At 35.8% G+C, this 19296-nt stretch overlaps 1 long non-coding RNA gene across 1 annotated transcript in view; it reads left to right on the top strand.

Moving 5' to 3' along the window:
* The first annotated feature begins 812 nt into the window (after window positions 1-812).
* LOC129144908 (uncharacterized) overlaps window positions 813-19296 on the top strand; it is a 62845-nt gene continuing 44361 nt past the window's right edge. The window contains exons 1-2 of the long non-coding RNA XR_008549718.1: window positions 813-880; window positions 1706-1786. This is a non-coding gene — a long non-coding RNA (uncharacterized LOC129144908). The remainder of the gene's footprint in view (window positions 881-1705; window positions 1787-19296) is intronic.

Below are 19296 nucleotides of genomic sequence, written 5' to 3'. Positions count from 1 at the left end.
GTTCTTTTTTAGAAGCTATTCCTAAATGCCCTGAAATGAGAAGTAAATCAAAACAAATCTTGGGGATTATTCTTACTGCTATCACATGGCATATGTAAACACTGCTTTCCAGTGGGTAAGCCTAAGTAAGACAGATCCTGCCCAGAGAGTTTACCAGCTTACAGGGAAGCTACAAAGGAGGAAAACAGAGAAGAGGCTGTTTTGCTTTGTTTGAGATTCACAACAGCTGTTGTATTCTTCTTGACTGCTTCCAAATTTAATAAGGCCCAATAAATCTCTAAGAAAATAGCCCTGAGACACTGCTATTGTTTTTATTTGGTGTTGAGCTCATAGTACAAAGTTTCTCTCTCTTTGGCACTCTTTCTGGCTAATTTCTGATTAGATCATGCCAAACATAAACCCCAAACATTAGCCCAGGAAAGCACAGAGAAAAATCACATCTCTGGCAATGAATGTCAATTAACAGAAAGCTTCCCTTAAAAACTCATTCAGACTACTAGCAGCTTAAATCTGGTGTCTCTAAGATGGCCTGTCTGGCTACCCTCGAAACCTTAATTGTCCTCTTCAAGCCGTTGCTTCAAATTATTGGCAGTTGTTACCTTATAAATATTTGGGGGGGAAATATAATCAAAAGCTTATGTAATTTCACTAGTCTGCAAAATATACCCCAGTCTGCTTCACTGGGATCACTGTCATAGAGATTACACACCCAGTGTAAGCAGCCGAAAGGAACATACTACTGATGCAAGTAATATATTTTCAATTTTTAATGAAGTGTTACTTGTCCACAATGTTATCTCTTTTAGGTTCCAGGCTGTGTGCCAGTGATAAACTGCATAGCTCAACATCTTATCTATTTTTAAGTGACCAATCTTTAGAGGTAAATTCCCTGCTTCCCTCAGTGAATTGATTCAGTGTTTGGCTACTATCAAATGCTTTACACAGTGTACAAGATGTGATTTTTTTTTTCCTAGTGGGGGATGGTGCCTTAAATATATTTCTGCTTTCCAGGTTGTACAGAAGTTTAAGTAAAATGCACTTCTGAGTGTGCACAACTGAGACAATCTTCCAGTGAGCTCTTGGGATGTCTTTGTGAGGAGGGGAACAATTAATTATGCCTGTTATAAATGTGAGCAAGTCTGTCTGCTAGATAATGGGGTCAAAGTAAGGAGAATCATCCTCCATGCTTCAGATTATTGGAAATAAGTGCAAGTAACACAGCTCCCAGATAAGAAGGGATAAATAAGCCAAGAAACGAGCCTGAAAGAAAACAATATCCCCTGTGAAGATGGAAGAGAATCAACAGCAATATTTAGGGGCTGTTAGATGGAAGAACATGGCTGAGGAGGAGGAGGGAAAATGCTGAGACACTGAACCTATTTGTTAGAAGCAGAGAGTAATAAGAAAGTCTCACGGGGAGCTACAAATGTAATGAACAGGTACTGGCATCAGAAGAAGTCTTTCCTTAGAGGCACATAAAGGTTGCTGCATCCAAATTTGAAATGACTGTCTAAAAGGTTGAGTATCGTGTTCCTTGAGCATGTATCTGATATTTTCTAGATGATCCAGTGAAAATCCTACTAGCTGTTTAGGCTGATATACATGAAACCATGAGAACTTACCTTATTTCCCTAGCAAATCAAAAGTCCTGTTAAGGTTGAAAGAAGGCAGGCTGTAGTTTAATTACTTTCTTTTTTAAATTCAGATTGTGAATCTTGAAAAATCAACAAGGATGTTTGGAAGACTCTAAAACATCAGAATTTGATATTCCCAACCATCACTTAGGGTACGCAAACAATGGAATTAGAAAAAAGGTTTTGTTGGTATGTACTGGTCAAAATAAGTAGACTTGATACGAGGGGAAGGCATTAAAGAAGAAATATAAGCAGGTAAAGTAAAACTTACTAGTTGGTTGATAATGGCTATATCTTAATGTAGTATTGAAAGAGAAGACCTGATTTCACAGAGGAATTAAATAAGGGCATCAAGTGCTTCAGACAGGTATAATGTCAATATGTAACATTAATTATAAAGAATTTATTTAAATATGTGAAATATTATCATAGATATCATCAAATCTTGACACAGGGACAGAAGATAGATATTTTTAGAAAAAAAAGCTGAGAAAAACCTGAGGTTGAAAAAAAAATCTATAATTTTTTGGGTAAAATATATTATTCTCTCTAAAATCTCAGCTGTCTTACTAGTAATAGAAGGATGGCAGCACCCAGACATTAGTTGAACCTCATTCTTCTACAAACTAAATATCTTCTAAATTATCGCCTTGCTTATTTGATGACTTGTTCTTTCTTCAGAGTGCTGAGTAATAACCAGAAGAACTGACCTCCTAGATCTGGGATGTCCCCTTGAGTAGTACAGTGAAGAGAGAGCATTTGTCTTTGCAAAATCCCTTCAAGGCGATTCAGATATCTTTCCCCTTCATGTTTGAAGACCACTGCCTTAGAGTTGTTTCTCACCAATATGAAGCAATCAACTGTTAAAGGACTGCTAATAGATTGTTTCAGAAAATGGGACTGTCCTATCAAATATTTAACAGATCCTATTGCTAGATTAAGTAGTCTAGATATTAGAAAAATAGATTTTGAAAAATTTAGTAGACGGGTGGAGCTCGCAACTATTGAGCAATTTCTCTGAATTTGGCAATGAACCAGATACTTACAAAGCTGAATCAAAATTATTTAAAAGCCACAAGTATTACATTGCAACATATAATAATTCTCAAATTACAAAGGAGAAAATGAAAATTTAGAAATTCAGAAAGAAAAAGTGAAAATTCAGAAATTAAATCACTTGCTCCAGCTACTATAGACAGATGGGGTAGAGCTGTGAGTTGGAACCATATGTCTTGTGTGAGGCCCAGGCTTAATGAGTGTAGGCTGTGACCTGAAAAACTTGTGAGTCTAACCACTCTCTTAAAATTCCCCTACTCAACGGCACCCAAATAAACCCTTACAATAGCGAAGAGAATTTCCAATGAGTTGAAATTTAAGAAGAACAAATGCAAAAACTAAAAGGTGGACATTCCAAAGAATGAAATAATCCCAATTAAGTAAATGCTAGGAAGGCTATATTCAAATATTTCCAAAAAAGAAAGAAGACTTTATTGATCATTTTCTAAGCAAGAGAGAGACAGAGAAAGAAATGAAGAGAGAACAAAAGAGCAATCCACTGTTGCTTAGGGAAGACAACATAATACTACCAAATTACACTGAGGCAAAAACTCTCCCCTTGCCTGACTTCTGTGTTCTACACTGTATTTCCAAGTGTAGCAACAGTAATCTAGTATGCAAATATCTAAGAACTGTAAAAAGTTTGCATTCCATTACCCCCTCCAACTGCTAAATCTTTAATACATTTGTAATCTCTTTTATCATCTTAGGTTTTTCCAATCTTAATTTACCTTTCTGTATTTCCATTGTGCTCAGACAGTCTCTAATTAACTACCTAAGGAAAGTCACTGTGCACTCAGAAAGAGATCCACAGTTGGTTTCATTAGAACCAAAAAAAGCACTATTAAAAATTAAAGTTTCATCTGGTGCCTTTATGCATGCATAAGCCATATGTATACATATTCACCTATATGTGTGTATATGAATATATTAGATGTGTGTGTGTATATAAAATTGCATTTAGTCATTTTTTACATACTGCATGTAAGCTATTAATTGTTATTCTCAGCATGTGGTCAGTGGAAATGTTCAGTATGTTTACTAATTACCTTGGCAATTGCTTATTTCTATTGAAAAGGCTTAGTATCCAACAACCAGAAAGGTTGTTGTCAAGCAATAACTCAAGTCCTGGTAGATAGGTTAGAATAGTAGCCAAGATCTGTATTGCTATTTTTGACACAAGAAAAAATTTCACTTCCCTCTGTAGCTTTTTCTATTCCCCCACTACCCATTTTAAATGTTTGAAATTAGATAATGATGGGAAACCTGTAAGGTTACCTTCCAACTTAGCCTAGACATGGTCCTGAACATTCAGTGTGCTGGAAGTTAATCCATCTCCCAAGCAGAACTTCACTGGATAAGTGTGGGCCTCCAAGATTCTGGTTTACCTGCTTTATTAAAGCACAGAGACTCTCAGGTAGCAATCTGTACCCTTTCCAATGGAGCTTTTCTGTCTTTGGTGCTTCTCTTCTTTGACAGGGGTGTTCTGTACCAGACCTGCATTGACTCATGATAGCTTATTGTTAAATTTTCAAGAATTTTGTGAGTTGTATGATATGCTGTAGGAACTTAAAATGGGCCGGAGTATTTACACAGCAGAAATCAGCGAAGACTATAAATCAGGGGTTCTCCCGCACTGAGGGACACTTGTTAACATTTATGAAGTGGTGGTATGCAGTAATTCCTTACTATTGTACTCAGAGCTAATCGACAAACCAAAGAGCAAATTCTTTTGTTTCTTATTTCTGAAAACAGCAAAGAGCTGCACTAATACAGCTGAAAATATCCTAGGAAATATCCCAACACCCCACTCCCTACTTCGCCTCTATTCTCAGTTTTTTATTTTCAAGTCTCTTCCCTTTCAAGTCTGTAGTAGGTCAGAAATGTTCCAAGGCTGTTTCTTTTGGTAGTAATTTCATTAAACAATCATTATGTTATTTATTTGTCTGCCATGTACCAAATCTAGAGCCTTTATTTTAAGGCTGTAGAAATAGTTTGTTAAAGACTGATGGTCACAATTTAATTTTAGGAAGAAACCCAAACTCATGTTTAGGTAAGTTCTCTTTTATTCACAATTCTGCTGAGTCATTATAATAAGGCAGATGTAGTAAAGGAAGTCTTGATGTCAGAAGACTTGAGTCTGAGTGTTGGACACATTTTTTTAAAGATTTATTTTTATTTATTTATACAAGAACTGGGGTACATGCCAGAGGCATGAGAGTGTGAGAGAATTAACCAGAGTGGGGAGAAGAACAGGCAGATGGACTGAAAGCACTGCTGAGGGGAGCAGTGGGCAAGACAGGAGAGGTCTGCCACGCCATGTGGGTATCTCCTCGGCCAGCTAGAATAGAACCTGCACTGCAGAGACTGTGGACAGCATCACAGTGCTGTTCTCAACCCGCTGAGCCACCAGGGAGGCCCATGGGCACATGGAAGGGAGGGTGCCTTCTGCCTCCTGACTTTTTCTTCCCTGGAGGGAAGATGCTCCACTAGATTAACTCTCCTGAGTTTTCTTTATCTTCTTGCATAGGTCTCTAGGAGATGTGCAGTGGTGGCTTCTATTATTCTTGTGTGTCAAATGCTACTCTATCCTTCCTCTCCTTGCTTATAGAATCCAATTACCCAGGAAAGAATCATTCTGTCCCCTCCACCAGCCTTCATGCTGTATATTTTATATGGTGAGACCTTCAGCCAATCCAGTTATCTGAAACTGGTAGGAAAGTCTGTCTAATATTAGGGTTCTGTATTGATTCTTACACATCTATATCATGTTACTTGATTTAGTCTAAGTAATAAAGGTGATATTCCAGTCTCTATTTTCAAACTCTTTTGTCTTCCTGATAGTTCAGAATATAGAAAGAAAAGAGGAGTGTAATTTTTTTTTTTATCTTTTATACACCAAAACTAAATTAATCTTGGGAAAGTCTCTTAAGTTCTGTTAGTAAAAATGAGGAAAGTTACCAATACTGTAGGATTCCTGATTCACACAGTATTTACTACTTATACTATTTACTGGGTGCCCACTGTGTGTCAAGCACTGCCCAAAGCACTAGAAATATTATGTCCCAGATATGATGAGGACAGTTATAGATATACAAAAAAGAATTCCTACTTGAATGAAGCTCATAATCTAAAACAGAGCTATAATACCCACAGTTTCATAATAAAAAAACTTATTAAAAAATCCTATTGACAATTTCTGGCAAGTATGTTAATGAAATAGAACTAGAAAAAAAATTTAAGCTGGTAATTGATGTGCTGTCACTGACCTTGAAATATCAAGAATTGGCCACACCAGCATTTGTCAAACATGTTTCCTTGGACTATAGACTGACTGGTGGAAACAATAGACAATCGTTTCTTATGATTTTTCTGGCTAGAAGTTCAAAATGAGGGCACTGGCAAGGTGGTTTCTTCTGAAGTCTTTTTCCTTGACTTCATGTATTCACATGATCTTCCCTCTGTGAATGTGTGTGTCCTTGTCTCATCTTATACAGACACCAGTCATATTGGATTAGGGCCTTCCTTAGTGACCTCATTTACTTGGTTACTTCTTCAGAGGCCCTATCTCTAAATGCACTCTCATTCTGATAAGAGGTTAAGAATGTCAACATATAAATTTCAGGGGGACACATTTCAGTGCGTAACAGCTACTTTGTGTGAAGTATCTCTAACAGTAGGAAGGAATCCTGTCAAAGTTTTGATATTCAACTTTTCTGAGTGACCCTTTCCTGGTGCCAATCATTTGCCAGATTGTCCTTAGCAAGAACAACATTTTCCTCTTTATATTTCCATTCTTCCTGGATCTGGTGGTAATACCAGCCCATTTCAGATGGTCTTTATGTATGAACTATACAGTTATGAAATAGTTAAAAACTGGTGACTTATTAAAATTCTCTATTTTTATTAGTGGGAAGAATTTCACCGCAGACCTTGGTATACCATATGTTTCTTAATCTCTCTCGTTTACTTTTTCTCTCTTATTTCTTGTAATATAAGAATTGCCCTAGGTGGTAAAGTGAAGGAACAGAAGATCCATCAGAAGAGCTGAATTCATACAGCTGCTCTCATCCTGCTGAGATCTCGGTTTATGTATATTTTTCAGGAATTTATAGAGACTGTTTAAAGAGTGTTTGAGAAATGGAAAGCTCTTAGTATATGATTTGCTTTAGGTAAGAGACCTGGTGGAAAACATCTTATATCTGAAATTATCTAAATGAGAATAGATTTTAATGCATATTAGAATTCCATTGATAATAAGTCTACCATCTCCTTTGCCCTATCTGTGATATACCTACAAAATGGGGCTGAAATTCTATTAGCCTGTGCAATATATACTGAATCTGGAATAAAATATCTTTTTATCCTTAGTCCTTGGGCCCTTGTCATCCTACCTTCTGTTTCATCACATACTACTTTTCTGTCTTTATTTATTTTTAATTATTTTAAAAAATATTTATTTTATATAATTCTTACATCATTTTTCATTTTTGCACTATGTATGCACTTTCATGTTGGTTATATTCCCCATACAATTCCTACTCCCCTTATCTTGACCCTAATCCCTCTGTAGTGTGTCTCTGGTTTATAGTTGCTTGTTGATTTTGATTTTTTTTTCTTTATTATAATTAGTCTTTTTCCTCGTCCCTTGTTTAGGTTTTCTAAATTTTTGCTATGAGTGAGACAATCTGGTATTTTTCTTTTTCTTTCTGGCTTATTTTGCTGAGCATGATCCCTTCCAGCTCCATCCATGTTGCTACAAATTGCATGAGTTTATCGTTTTAAAAGATTTATTTATTTATGCATGCAAGAACTGAGATATAGGCCAGAGGTGGGGGGGAATTCACCAGAGAGAGAGTGGGGAGCAGAATAGGTGGATCTACTGAAATATACTGCTGAGGGGAACAGTGCAGGCAGGAGAGGTCTGCTGCGCCATGTGGGTAGCTCCCTGGCCGGCTGGGGATCGAACTTATGTTGCAGAGGCCGCGGATAGTCTCACAGTGCTGTGCTTAACCCCTGATACCACCAGGGAGGCTCTGTCTTTATTTTTAAATGTATTTTATTTATCTTTGAAATCCCCCCTCTCTGCATTTTATTTTCCTATTTTGTATTTTAATAGATTTCCTTTTCTGTTTTTAGGAAAATAGTTCAGGCAGAAACTCTAAAGAAAATAAATATATTCAAATTAAATGCACCCAATTTCATGGGCAAGTGTGTTCAAAGTAGTAATTCATTTGAAGGCCCATGTATCATTTTATACTTTACTAGGTGAAAATCACTAATAGAGAATATTTCAGATACAGTCTAAATTTAATAATGAGGATCTTGTTTTTCTTTGAATTTTGGTGATGTTAGTGTTGAGTTCTTTGAATTTCAGGAGCAATCAATTATTTTGTGTCAGTCTCATGAGACACACCATTTTTCAAAGAACTTAAATGTAAGTGCCACATTAATTAATTTGTAAAAAAAAAAAAAAAGCCTTGCTAAGTTTTAACAGTTTTTCTCTACCTGCACACATAACTACATTTGGAACTACTGAATTTGTTAAACTGAATGCTAGTCAAATTAATTTGTCTCACTTCCATTCCAGGTTATTTTATCAACCTACTAAATAGCAAAGCCAAATACTTGTTTTTCTCAAAGCTCTCTCACCATTTTAACCATTCTGATTTAACAGCCAATAGACACATCTAACTTGAATTATTTGAAAGGGAAATTTCTGATTGATTATAAAAGCAATTTACTATCTCAAAAACTCTACTTCTCTGAAACTTTTTCCAATAAATATTTAAGGTAAGATATTTTATATCATTTTATAAAAATGTAAATTGACTTAGAAAAAATTAATGTATTTCTCAAATGCACGTAATAAGGGAAAAGGGAATTAGGTATTCAGGAAGAAGAGAGAAATTGTGTTAGAATATTAAAATTTTAATAATGTTCTGCTCCTTGCCACAGATGTAATACTTATGTTTGAATCTTGGAATAAGCCTTGGGAGTTTTATTTCGAATAGGCAAAGTGATTTTCTTTCAGCTTTGGGCTTTCTTGTTTTCTAAACTCGAACTGTTTTGTTTATCTGATTTTGTTTTTATTCCTTTATTCTCTTATGCCATTTTTTGCTTTCAGAGTCTTTCTTTCTCTTTCCTTTTCTTAGCTCTTGTCCCCGAAGATTTTCTTTCAAAACATAGGCATATTTCTAAGAAAATGACTTAGGGAGTGGGCTCCCCAGAGCTCAGGTCTCAAGAAATGAAATGGTTCAATATAAATAAAACAAAGAATCAGTGCCAGACCTGGTTGAAAATACTAAAAGAGATACTGGATCCTTGGCCTGGCACTTTCTAACTTCATGACAATTATCACTTCATTTCTGAGAAATACAAGAAGTCTCCTAAAAAATAAGACTAATTAAGATTTTAAGACAATTGAGTGTTAATGTTTGCTGTTTGGTTTGGATGGCACAATTCCAATCAATATTCCTAAAAATGCTTTAGATCCTGAAATACCGTGTTCTCCCACATTCTCAAAAGATATATGGTGGAAGAAAGCTGGACCAGCACATAGGTCCTGTACAGACGGGAGTTATCTGTCCAGCTTGGTTGATAGATTCCTCCTAACCAACAGTTTCCCAAAGAAGAAAAAGTTCAAATAAAGTAGCACCCAGGACTTGAGCACCATTTAGATGCTTTTAAATTACTATAGAACTGATATGTATTTTCCGGTGGATCATTTATTGTATATTTCAGAGTTGCAAAAGACTTGAAAAATAAACCTAAAATGATACTGTGACCCCAAAGAGATCCTTCTAATTATAAGAGCTTTCTCAACATAATATAGTTTCAGTAGTGAAAGGTACAATGAATGAGCAAAGTTGAAGCCTCTGATTTTGTAGCAGAAACTTCATGGTTTGATATAATTCTTTGAGTTACCATGGAAACTGCTGCCGCCTGCGGAGAGGTCCCCAAGGGGGCAGACTTACTGGCACTTTTTCCCTTACCAATTCAAACTGGCTCTTACATACAAGAAAGTGCTTCTGTTGGTGCCCTTTAACTTTATCAAAGATGTGAAAAAAGTTCTAGAATTTGGTGATGTTTAGGCAAGAAGTAATAGAAAATATCTTCAGTTTTGAAGTGGTTGCAGTTTACAATGATTACTAAGGTCATTCTCTGTGAGGGTCTTCACACTTTGAGATCTTAGCGTCAACTTTGTTTCTCTCCGTCATGGTTTATGTTCCACCTTTCGAACCAAATATAACCCATGTGCCTGATTTAATCCTTGGGTAACGGATATATTTTTGCTTACAGTATTGGTCTTGGCCAGGGAGTAATCTGCTGCTATCCACAAGTGCGACACTTCTGTTGCTTTTTTGGTTTCTTTTCCAGTTTGTTTTTTTTTTTTTTTTTTTTGTGGTTTCTTCAGACCTAAATCATCACAGGCCTCTGAGGTTCGACTTTCCTTTCTTATTTCATAAGTTGGAATTTTGCTTGCTTGCCCTCCATACTCTGTTTAAAAATCCTGTGGCATTTGTGACGTGATATGATAATAAAATTATCACCCTTTTTTGTGTATCATACTCTAGTTTCTCCCAGGAGTGCTGTAATATCTCAACTCTGCTTACATCTTTTAGATTTAAACATTTAGTGGAAAAGGTCTTATTTTGTTAAAAATTTCTTAGTAGCTATAATCAAAATGCCTTGCATTTGAGGAGGCATGGCTATCTCATAAATGATAAATTACATTTACATTTTTATCTCGCTATATGCATACAAATATAAATAACTATATATTTAAGAAATATATGCGTATTATTTCTTTTAAGCCTGAACAAATTCCAAGGTAAGGCCTTAAGTATTTTTGAGAGTTAGTGTTAACTGGTTGATCGTAGCTCAACTTTATAAATTTTCAGAACCTGTATTTATCTGGATGCCTGTCTGAGACTGTTTAGCCACAACAGCAAACATTCTAAACTAAACCATCTATATTAAAACTGTAGTTGCTTATCTGTGAAAAATATTTGTTCAAGAATTTGGTTTTAAATCTTTATTTTTTATGAGAGTACCATAATCACTACATTCCTTCCTCTGTCCTCATTGCTACTCAGAATCCTTACCTTACCTTACTTTACCTTACCTTACCTTGCCTTACCATTCTTCCCACTTATCTCTATATTTGGGCTGTGCTTTGGCACAAAGAAAATTGTGCAGTTTTGAATTTGCTGCATACTTACTTGACCTAAATAAATGGTCTGGAATTTTGAATAATTTATTTAAAATCTTTCCAAAGTTTTAGATATATTTTTCTCTCACAGCCAAAGACAGATTATGAGGCTAGCAAGTACTTTAGTTTGGGATAAATTCTCATTACTGAATTATCAAGCATTGCATAAAATACTTCCAAGCACTGACTCATGACTAAATGTTCTTAGAAAAATATTTTAAAATATTTGATAAAACATGTTGAAATGTAATATATTGGCACAACAGAGATAGTATTGGAATTTTCTAAGTTGTTATTTGGTTATCACTTTGGAATGTGATCTCATTGTGTAAAGGTCTTGTGATTCAAAATGCAACAATGAAAGAGGGAGAATAACTTGAGATATGTTCATCTTTAAGAATCATTGCTCTTTGCAAAATATTAGATAGGATAATAAATGTTAATCGGGGTTGGACAGGGTAAGTTACAGTGTGAGAAGGAAACTAGATATAGACAAATTAAGAAGTACTATAATTTAAAGGGATAAGCAACTCCTAAAAGTCGACATGTCATTCATAAATCAAGTATAAAACAACTGCATTCATCTTCTCAGTAGAGATACTTTGAGTGACTCAAACAAAAGGGAAGCTCCAGTGGTCGGTTGTGTTATGGTATTCTTTTCCTCAGAAGAGGTATTTATCCATTATTTCAGTCATTTTAGAATACTTAGTTAAGGACCTTTCATGTTAAATGATGTTTTCAAAGTTCTGAAGGTTTGACACAGTAGAAACCTAGACATAGTGGTAGATCTTCAAAGAATCTTAGAAATTGCACTTAAGTATGAGCTTTTTAACAAATGAAGAAATAAAACTGATATACTGTGCCTAATCATTGTTTTGAAAGAGTTTTTAAACTACCTGAGTCAAACAAACAAACAAAAACTTGTTCTTCTTTATATACTGTTGATGGGAAAGTTTTCCAGGTGCTTCCTCAAAAATTAAAAATAGGGCCTCCCCGGTGGCGCAGCGGTTGAGCGCTGGGTTGCGAAGCTGCCCGCAGCCTCTGCAGCACCGGTTCAATCCCCGGCCACCGGGCGGGGGCCCCACAGGGCGCGCAGACCTCTCCTGCCACCCACTGCTTCCCTCAGCAGTGTACTTTGGTCCTTCTGCCTGTTCTGCTCCCCACTCTGGCTCTGGTGAATTCTCTCACCTTCCCACGCTTCTGACTGTACCCAGTGCTTGTATAAATAAATAAATCTTTAAAAAGAAAAATTAAAAATAGATCTAGGGCTTCCCCTGGTGGCTCAGCAGTTGAGTGCTGGGCTGCGAAGCTGCCTGAAGCCTCTGCAGTGCTGGTTTGATCCCCGGCCACCGGGCGAGGGTCCTACATGTTGCGCAGACCTCTCCTGCTGCGCCTGCTGCTCCCCTCAGCAGTGTACTTCGTCAGTCTGCCTGTTCTGCTCCCTGCTCTGGCTCTGGTGAGTTCTCTTACCCTCCCGTGCTTCTAACTGTACCCAGTGTTTGTATAAATAAATAAAGAACGAAATTTAAAAATAGATCTACCTATGATTCCATATGGTACCATAAATCCCATCAATTCCACTCCTAGGTATCTATCCAAAGAATATTAAAACATTCATTTGAAAACATAAGTGCCCCTATGTTCATTATAACAGTATTTACAATAGCAGATATGAAAACAATTTGCGTCCAATGATGGATGATTGGATAAAGATGTCATACATATACCATGAAATACTAGTTAACTGTAAAGAAAAAAAACAGATGAATTCTTGCCATTTGCATCAGCATGGGTGGAACTGCAGGGGATTATGCTAAGCAAAATAAGTCATAAATTGGAAGGAGACAATTACAGAATGATTCCATTCATATGTGAAATATTAAAGAACAAAGCAAAGAAATAGTTAAAACCAAAGAAAACCAAACCCTTGGATTCTCACTGAAGACCTTCTCCCACCAGAGGGGGAGAAGGGTGGGAGCAGGGTGGGGCTAGTGGATTATGTGGAGAGTTACTGGCACTTTGGGGTGGACAAAGCATGGCTACGTTTGAAGATTTGTGAACCTGAACTCCTAAATCATACAGAATGTTGTAAACTAGTGTTTAACTCAACATCAACAACAGAAAGCCACACTTGTTCCTATGAAAAACTATATAAAAATGTTAAGCTAGTATTCCATAGTGGTAAAAATGGGGACATTTGAACTTTTTTCTGCCGTTTATTAGCTGTGTCACTTTTGGCAATGTTTTTAACCTGAAAATGCAGTTTCATCATCTACGAAGATCAGACTTTGTACTGTTATTCCAAACTTCAACAATTAGATGTGATGATATTTTTTCCAATGTGTACACACAGCCTAACATGTGTGATAAGTGCTCAGTAAATGATAACCATTACTATGACAGCCTTAAACAGTCACACTACTAGCATAGATGTCTGTTGCCCTAGGAAACTGAAGTCTAGAAAGGCAGTGCCAAAGAGAACTGTTTTTGCCTTTGTTTTCTCTTCTTTCCATTTACTTTTTAATTGTGTTTCATCCTACCCTCTTAGCAAGTAAAGTGACCCTTTTAATGACTAAAAACCACTCTTCTTTTGTCTTATATCCCAATAGTGGGTGATGCATGACCACCACCTACCACTGAATGTGTGTTACCTTGAAGGCATAAGCTCTCAGGACATGACAACTATGCTGGGTTAGCTACTTTGGCTGGGTCTGTCAGAGCAATAACACAATTCAAAACTTCAGAAACAGGCAGCTAGGTAATAGTAGCTGTCACTTCCCTTTTAGAAAATCTTCATTTTCTCCAATATTAGTGTTTTTGCAAAGCATATTTTTGAAATAAGTATAATAAGATAATTTCAAAACAAGTTTTATTTCCTGAGGATAAGTCAGGGATTCTTCCCTGCAGGGAGGGAAACAAGATTATTGCCCAGAAATTCTACTCTAGCAGTGTCACAAGGCACGTCATGCTACTTTCTGATTCTGTGTGAAATTTTTTTAATGCCATTTTTTCTCATTTCATTTAATTTTTCTTTCTGCATGACCTATTCCTTGCCTTCCTCTTTGCTTGAGGTTTTGATTGCCTCGCCGTATTATTTTTCAACCTTTTTACATATTTATTGTTCCATAAACTTAGATGTTGATTTTCTTTCATACTTGATTTAATTTATTTTGTGAGTTTGTGTTCAATTTATGGATTTTGAGATAAATCTCTCTCATTGGTTCTTTACACTATAGACTACATAAAATCTGATTTATAAAAGTTCACTTTGTTTTTGATGTAAAAGCAAATATCACATTTGATTTGGCCTTGGTCACATGGGGTTATTAAGGAGGGGAAATGCTTTTGATACTAGTAAAATTAGCCCTTTTGATTTTCATTTGAAGTAAAGAAGAGGGATATTGACATTTGCCTGAGTTTGATATTTGAGCTGACTTTGATCTTTGATTATTTTTAAATGTTTATGTAAATCTGGGTCCTGTCTAAGCAATCTACAATTAATGGGATTTTAGCAAATCAGCAACCATAGCAGAGCCAGATGCTTTTTAAACTATTAAAACCACTTTATATTTTTCAAGACTTTTTTTTCCCCACTTAATGTAAGGATAGTGGTGATCAAGCTATTTCACAGTGGGTTCTATGAAATTTTCATGAATGAGCTAGGTAGGCCCTAAGAATCTATTCCTATACCAGTTCAGGATACCCATTTTTCACCTGCTAAGATCTTTCAAATAAAATTTTATAAGATATATATGTATATCACTTAGCATCAGACATAATGCATATTTAAAGGAACTGCCCAGAAAATAGAAATTGTTCTTTAAGTGATATGTAGATTTTTATAAAATATTTAAAGAATTAATAGTAATTACATATAACTGCTTCAGAAAATAGAAGAGGAAGAGGGACACTTTAATTCTTTTTCTGAGAATGGCATTAGCTTGATACCCAAACCAGACAAAGACAGTAGAAAAGGTAAACCCTCACGGACATAGATTTAACAACATTCAACAAAATACTAGCAAATTAAATCAAACACTATGTAAAAATAATTATCTACCACAATCAAGTACAAAGCTGATTCAATATTCAAAAATCCGCCACATCAGCAAGCTAAAAAAAAGAGTGAAATAATTCTGTCAATTAACGCAAAAACAACCACATGTTTGATGAAATTCAAAACCATTTATGATAAAATCTCACAGTAAAATATGAATAATAATAACCTTCCTAAAGTTGATAGTAAGCATTTTAAAACACCGACAGCTGACCTCATACTTAGTGGTGAAAGATTTAATGCTTTCCCTTGAAGATCTGGAACAAGGCAGGATTTCTATTCTTACTATTCTTATTCAACACTGTACTGGAAATTCTAGTCAGTGCAATCATAAAGCAGGAAAAGGGATTATAGGGCAAACAAATTGGAAAGTAAGAGACAGAGTGGTCTATATATGTAGATGACATAATGATATACGCAGAAACCACACTGATCTCAGTGATAATACCCAGAATCTTTATTTTCAAAAAAACTTTCCTCCATATGCTATGTTCAGAGATGGAAACTGAGTCACTTGAATGCTTAAGTGATTCCCAGGGATTGCATAGAAAACCATTAGCATAGAATTAGGGAAATCTAAGAAAATCAAATACAAATCCCTACAAATAAATGTTCACTATTCTAAGTACTCCAATAAAGACTACACATGTATTTTTTATAATAAACACATGGATTATCAAAAAGGTGGATGGGGCTCTCTCCAGAATAATATAGGGGTGTCAACAAGTCAGATGTTCTTAAAAGTCACATCAGGGAAAGTGACATTTTGTTGAATATCACAAATCAGAGAAACACATTTAGGGTCATTTTTAATATGTAAGTAGGCAGAAGGAATAGTCACTGACTCTGTTTCTCAGATATTCCTTGCTCTGCAATCTGTGGCAAATACTTAAATTCACCCCAGCAGGCATCCTCCTGGAATAATGACTTTTTAATTTAGGCATGTGTGCACATATCTGTATACCTTAACCAAAACTGGCCAACATTTCTTTTTGTCATATTGCCTCTCCCTTGAGGAAAACACAACTTCTCCAGCCTCCTTCTCTGTTTGATAGATCAAACAGTAAATGCTTAATGTCTGAGTTGTCACATCCAAAAGAGACCTTATAAATCCAAACTCTTGTTTATCTTTTTACACTGAGATTTCTCAATTGACATTCCATTGTATTTATGGTGTCTAAATTGCTCTACCAGATGAAATTTTATTCAGGGGTCATTGAGGTTCACTTTGTAAGGTCACTTGAAAAGTTTATTTCCAAGAGCCTTTTGTGAAGGGGGGGTTTCCTAGGTATGATGAGCACATGCTGGCAAGTAGCTCCTTGCTCCGAGGAAACCGGGGCTGTTTGCCTCCAAACTTGTTCTGAAGTAAACATTGTTTGTTAGAGAGAAAAAGACAGGATGCCGCTTCCACCTAGAAGGGGGAGGGAAGGAAGAAATAGTATTTTCTCAATATAAGTCTCTGTGATAACACCAAAATGTGAAACTTTATGAATGCTGTTTGAGAGATTCTATTTTTTGATAACTCAGAAATTGCATTTTTGGCAGGGTGGTTTCAAAAAGGGAACACTAGTGCTTTGATTTGGTCCTCTGTTTTTATCTGCAACTTTAATCTATATACAGGGAAGGTTTTCTTTGACATTTGTAGCAGCATTTCTGAGATTGATGCTGCTGCCTATTATTATACAGGAGAACATTTGATACTAAAGGTTCCCGCAGCTCCCATCAGCTTTCTATAGCAGGTCTGCTCTCCTGACATTTAATGTCCCTTAAGCCTGATATGGTCTGATAACTTCAGCATGCAGCTGCTTTGGGGAAAAATAAAGAACTGCGGTATCCTTGATTCTTCATAGGGACTGTCACTACCTACATCACTAGTCACCCATCACCCTTTTCCTTAATATGTGTGAATTAAAGTCTCAGAAAAGTACTTGCTTTGTGTCCATGTGTATGAGTACCAGAAATACCAAGATTAAACCAGATTAGAGAAAATGTAGTCTTCTTATAAACACAGCCAAAGGACCTGGTGTCTGTCACTTGTTGAGATGTCTAGATTATCTTTCTTAAGCTAACTTTTGAGTGGGTCCAGTTAAAAGGGAAAGTTTCCTATGCCTCAAACATCAATTTTTCACAATCATTTGTATAGTTTGAATGAAGCAGTGTCTTTGCTATAAATGCCTTTACTAACAAAAGTTAGGTTTTTATGCATAATTCAGAATCCAGATTGGATCCTGATGAAATAAAACTGGTATATCCACATAATGGATGAGCTGTCAATAGAATAATATGTAGCTATGGTAAGAATGAATATTTTCTCTATGTTGTGATCTGAAAGAGTCCAGGATATTTTATCAAATGGAAAAATGCAAGGAATTGCCCTTCATAAACTATTTTTATAGGGTAAGGAAAGATAAAATATTCTTATCTGTTTCTATTTGTGTAAGAAAACACTGGAAAAACATTCAAGAAGCTAACAAGTAGAGATTGATATAGGGTCAAAGAGGGATATCTTTTATACTATTTTAATTTTTAACCATGTGAGTATATTACCTATTCAAAACTTTGTAATATGTATTTGAAAAATGTTAAGACTTTCATTTTCATTTGAACTTTATTTAATATCTGATAGTACTAAGTAGGCTTTAGGAGACCTGGAATTTGCATTTGGTTAAATCAAGATCTCTAAATTATACCACCCAGTTTATGGATGATTCTAACTAAAATTTGGAATTTGTGCTTTATTGTTTGTGTGTCCATTTTCTTTAGCCCATCATAAGTTCATAGAGGGTAGGCACCATACTCTGGTTTCACTGCTAACAGATGTTCTGGCTACTTCCAGGAGTATATATTGCATGTTTGAAATAAGAAAAAGAATGATGATCCACTTTCTTAGCAGTAAAGACTGATTATTTTTTAAACTCATAGTATTCTATATCCAAGATAATAGTTTATAAGAATGCTGTTTTCAGTCCATTGCTCATGAGGAAAATTAACCTTTCTCATTTTAGTCATCTTAAGAACTGCTCAATTTCAATACAAATGAGAGAACAGAATATGAACTCTCTGAAGTTATCTTCTTAGTGTATGTAATCCAAAAAAAAGGCCATCATTATACTGTAGTCAACATGCAGTGAATGCAAAACATGGGAAATTTAGAAATGTAAGCTTGGAAGAAGCATGCCATGATAGCTTTGTTAAACTGTGAATGAGAAATTAAGTTAACTCTTTCAGAGCTCCTTAACTAACCTACCTAAACAAAATAGGGGGGGATATACTTTAAATAACAAATTGTCTTGTAACATGACTGAACGATTTAGCAAGGTCTCAGCAATTACCCAAGGATAACACTTGTTCAGAGAAAATATGGTACCAACAGTATTATAAATGCTGGAGAGAGCAGATTCAGCACGGGTCCAGAAAGATGATGGAATTTTCCAAAAGAAAAAGTTCAGATTTGATTTCTTTACCTAGATTCATGAAACCAGGCAATCCACATCATGATTGGACAATGTAACTTGAAATGTTTTTTTTTTTTTTTTAAATATTAAATTTTATTTTTATATTCCCCCATACAATTGCAAACGCCCCATTCTGACCCCAATCCTTCCCCTCCCGCCCCCCACCCCCCAAAAAGTGTCTCTGGTTCATAGTTTTTTGTTGATTTTGATTTTCACTTTCTTATATTCATTTTCCTGGTCCCTTATTTAAGTTTTCTAGATTCCTGCTATGAGTGAGACCATCCGGTATTTTTCTTTTTCTTTTTGGCTTATTTCGCTGAGCATGATCCCTTCCAGTGCCATCCATGTTGCTGCAAATTGCATGTGTTTATCTTTTTTGAATGCTGAGTAATATTCCATGGTATATATGTACCACATCTTCTTGATCCAGTCATCTATTTTTGGGCATTTGGGTTGTTTCCAAAGCTTAGCTATTGTAAACAGTGCTGCTATAAACATAGGAGTGCAGGTGCTCTTTGGAATTGATGTTTCTGTGTCCTTTGGGTAAATACCTAGGAGTGGAATTGCTGGATCATATGGAAGCTCTATGTTTAGTAGGTCCAGAAATCTCCACACAGCTCTCCATAGTGGTTGGACCAATTTGCACTCCCACCAACAGTGCACAAGAGTTCCTTTTTCTCCACATCCTCGCCAACATTTGTTGTTGCTAGTTTTTTTAATATGTGCCATTCTCACTGGTGTGAGATGGTATCTCATGGTAGTTTTGATTTGCATTTCCCTGATGACAAGTGATGTTGAACATTTTTTCATATGTCTGTTGGCCATTTGCATTTCCTCTTCAGAGAAGTTTCTTTTTAGCTCTTCTGCCCATTTTTTGAC

The sequence above is a fragment of the Talpa occidentalis genome, unplaced genomic scaffold (genome assembly GCF_014898055.3).
Source record: "Talpa occidentalis isolate TD23 unplaced genomic scaffold, MPIMG_talOcc4v2.1 talOcc4.11, whole genome shotgun sequence".
NCBI classification, from domain to species: domain Eukaryota; kingdom Metazoa; phylum Chordata; class Mammalia; order Eulipotyphla; family Talpidae; genus Talpa; species Talpa occidentalis.
This window is presented reverse-complemented; position numbering and strand designations above follow the sequence as displayed.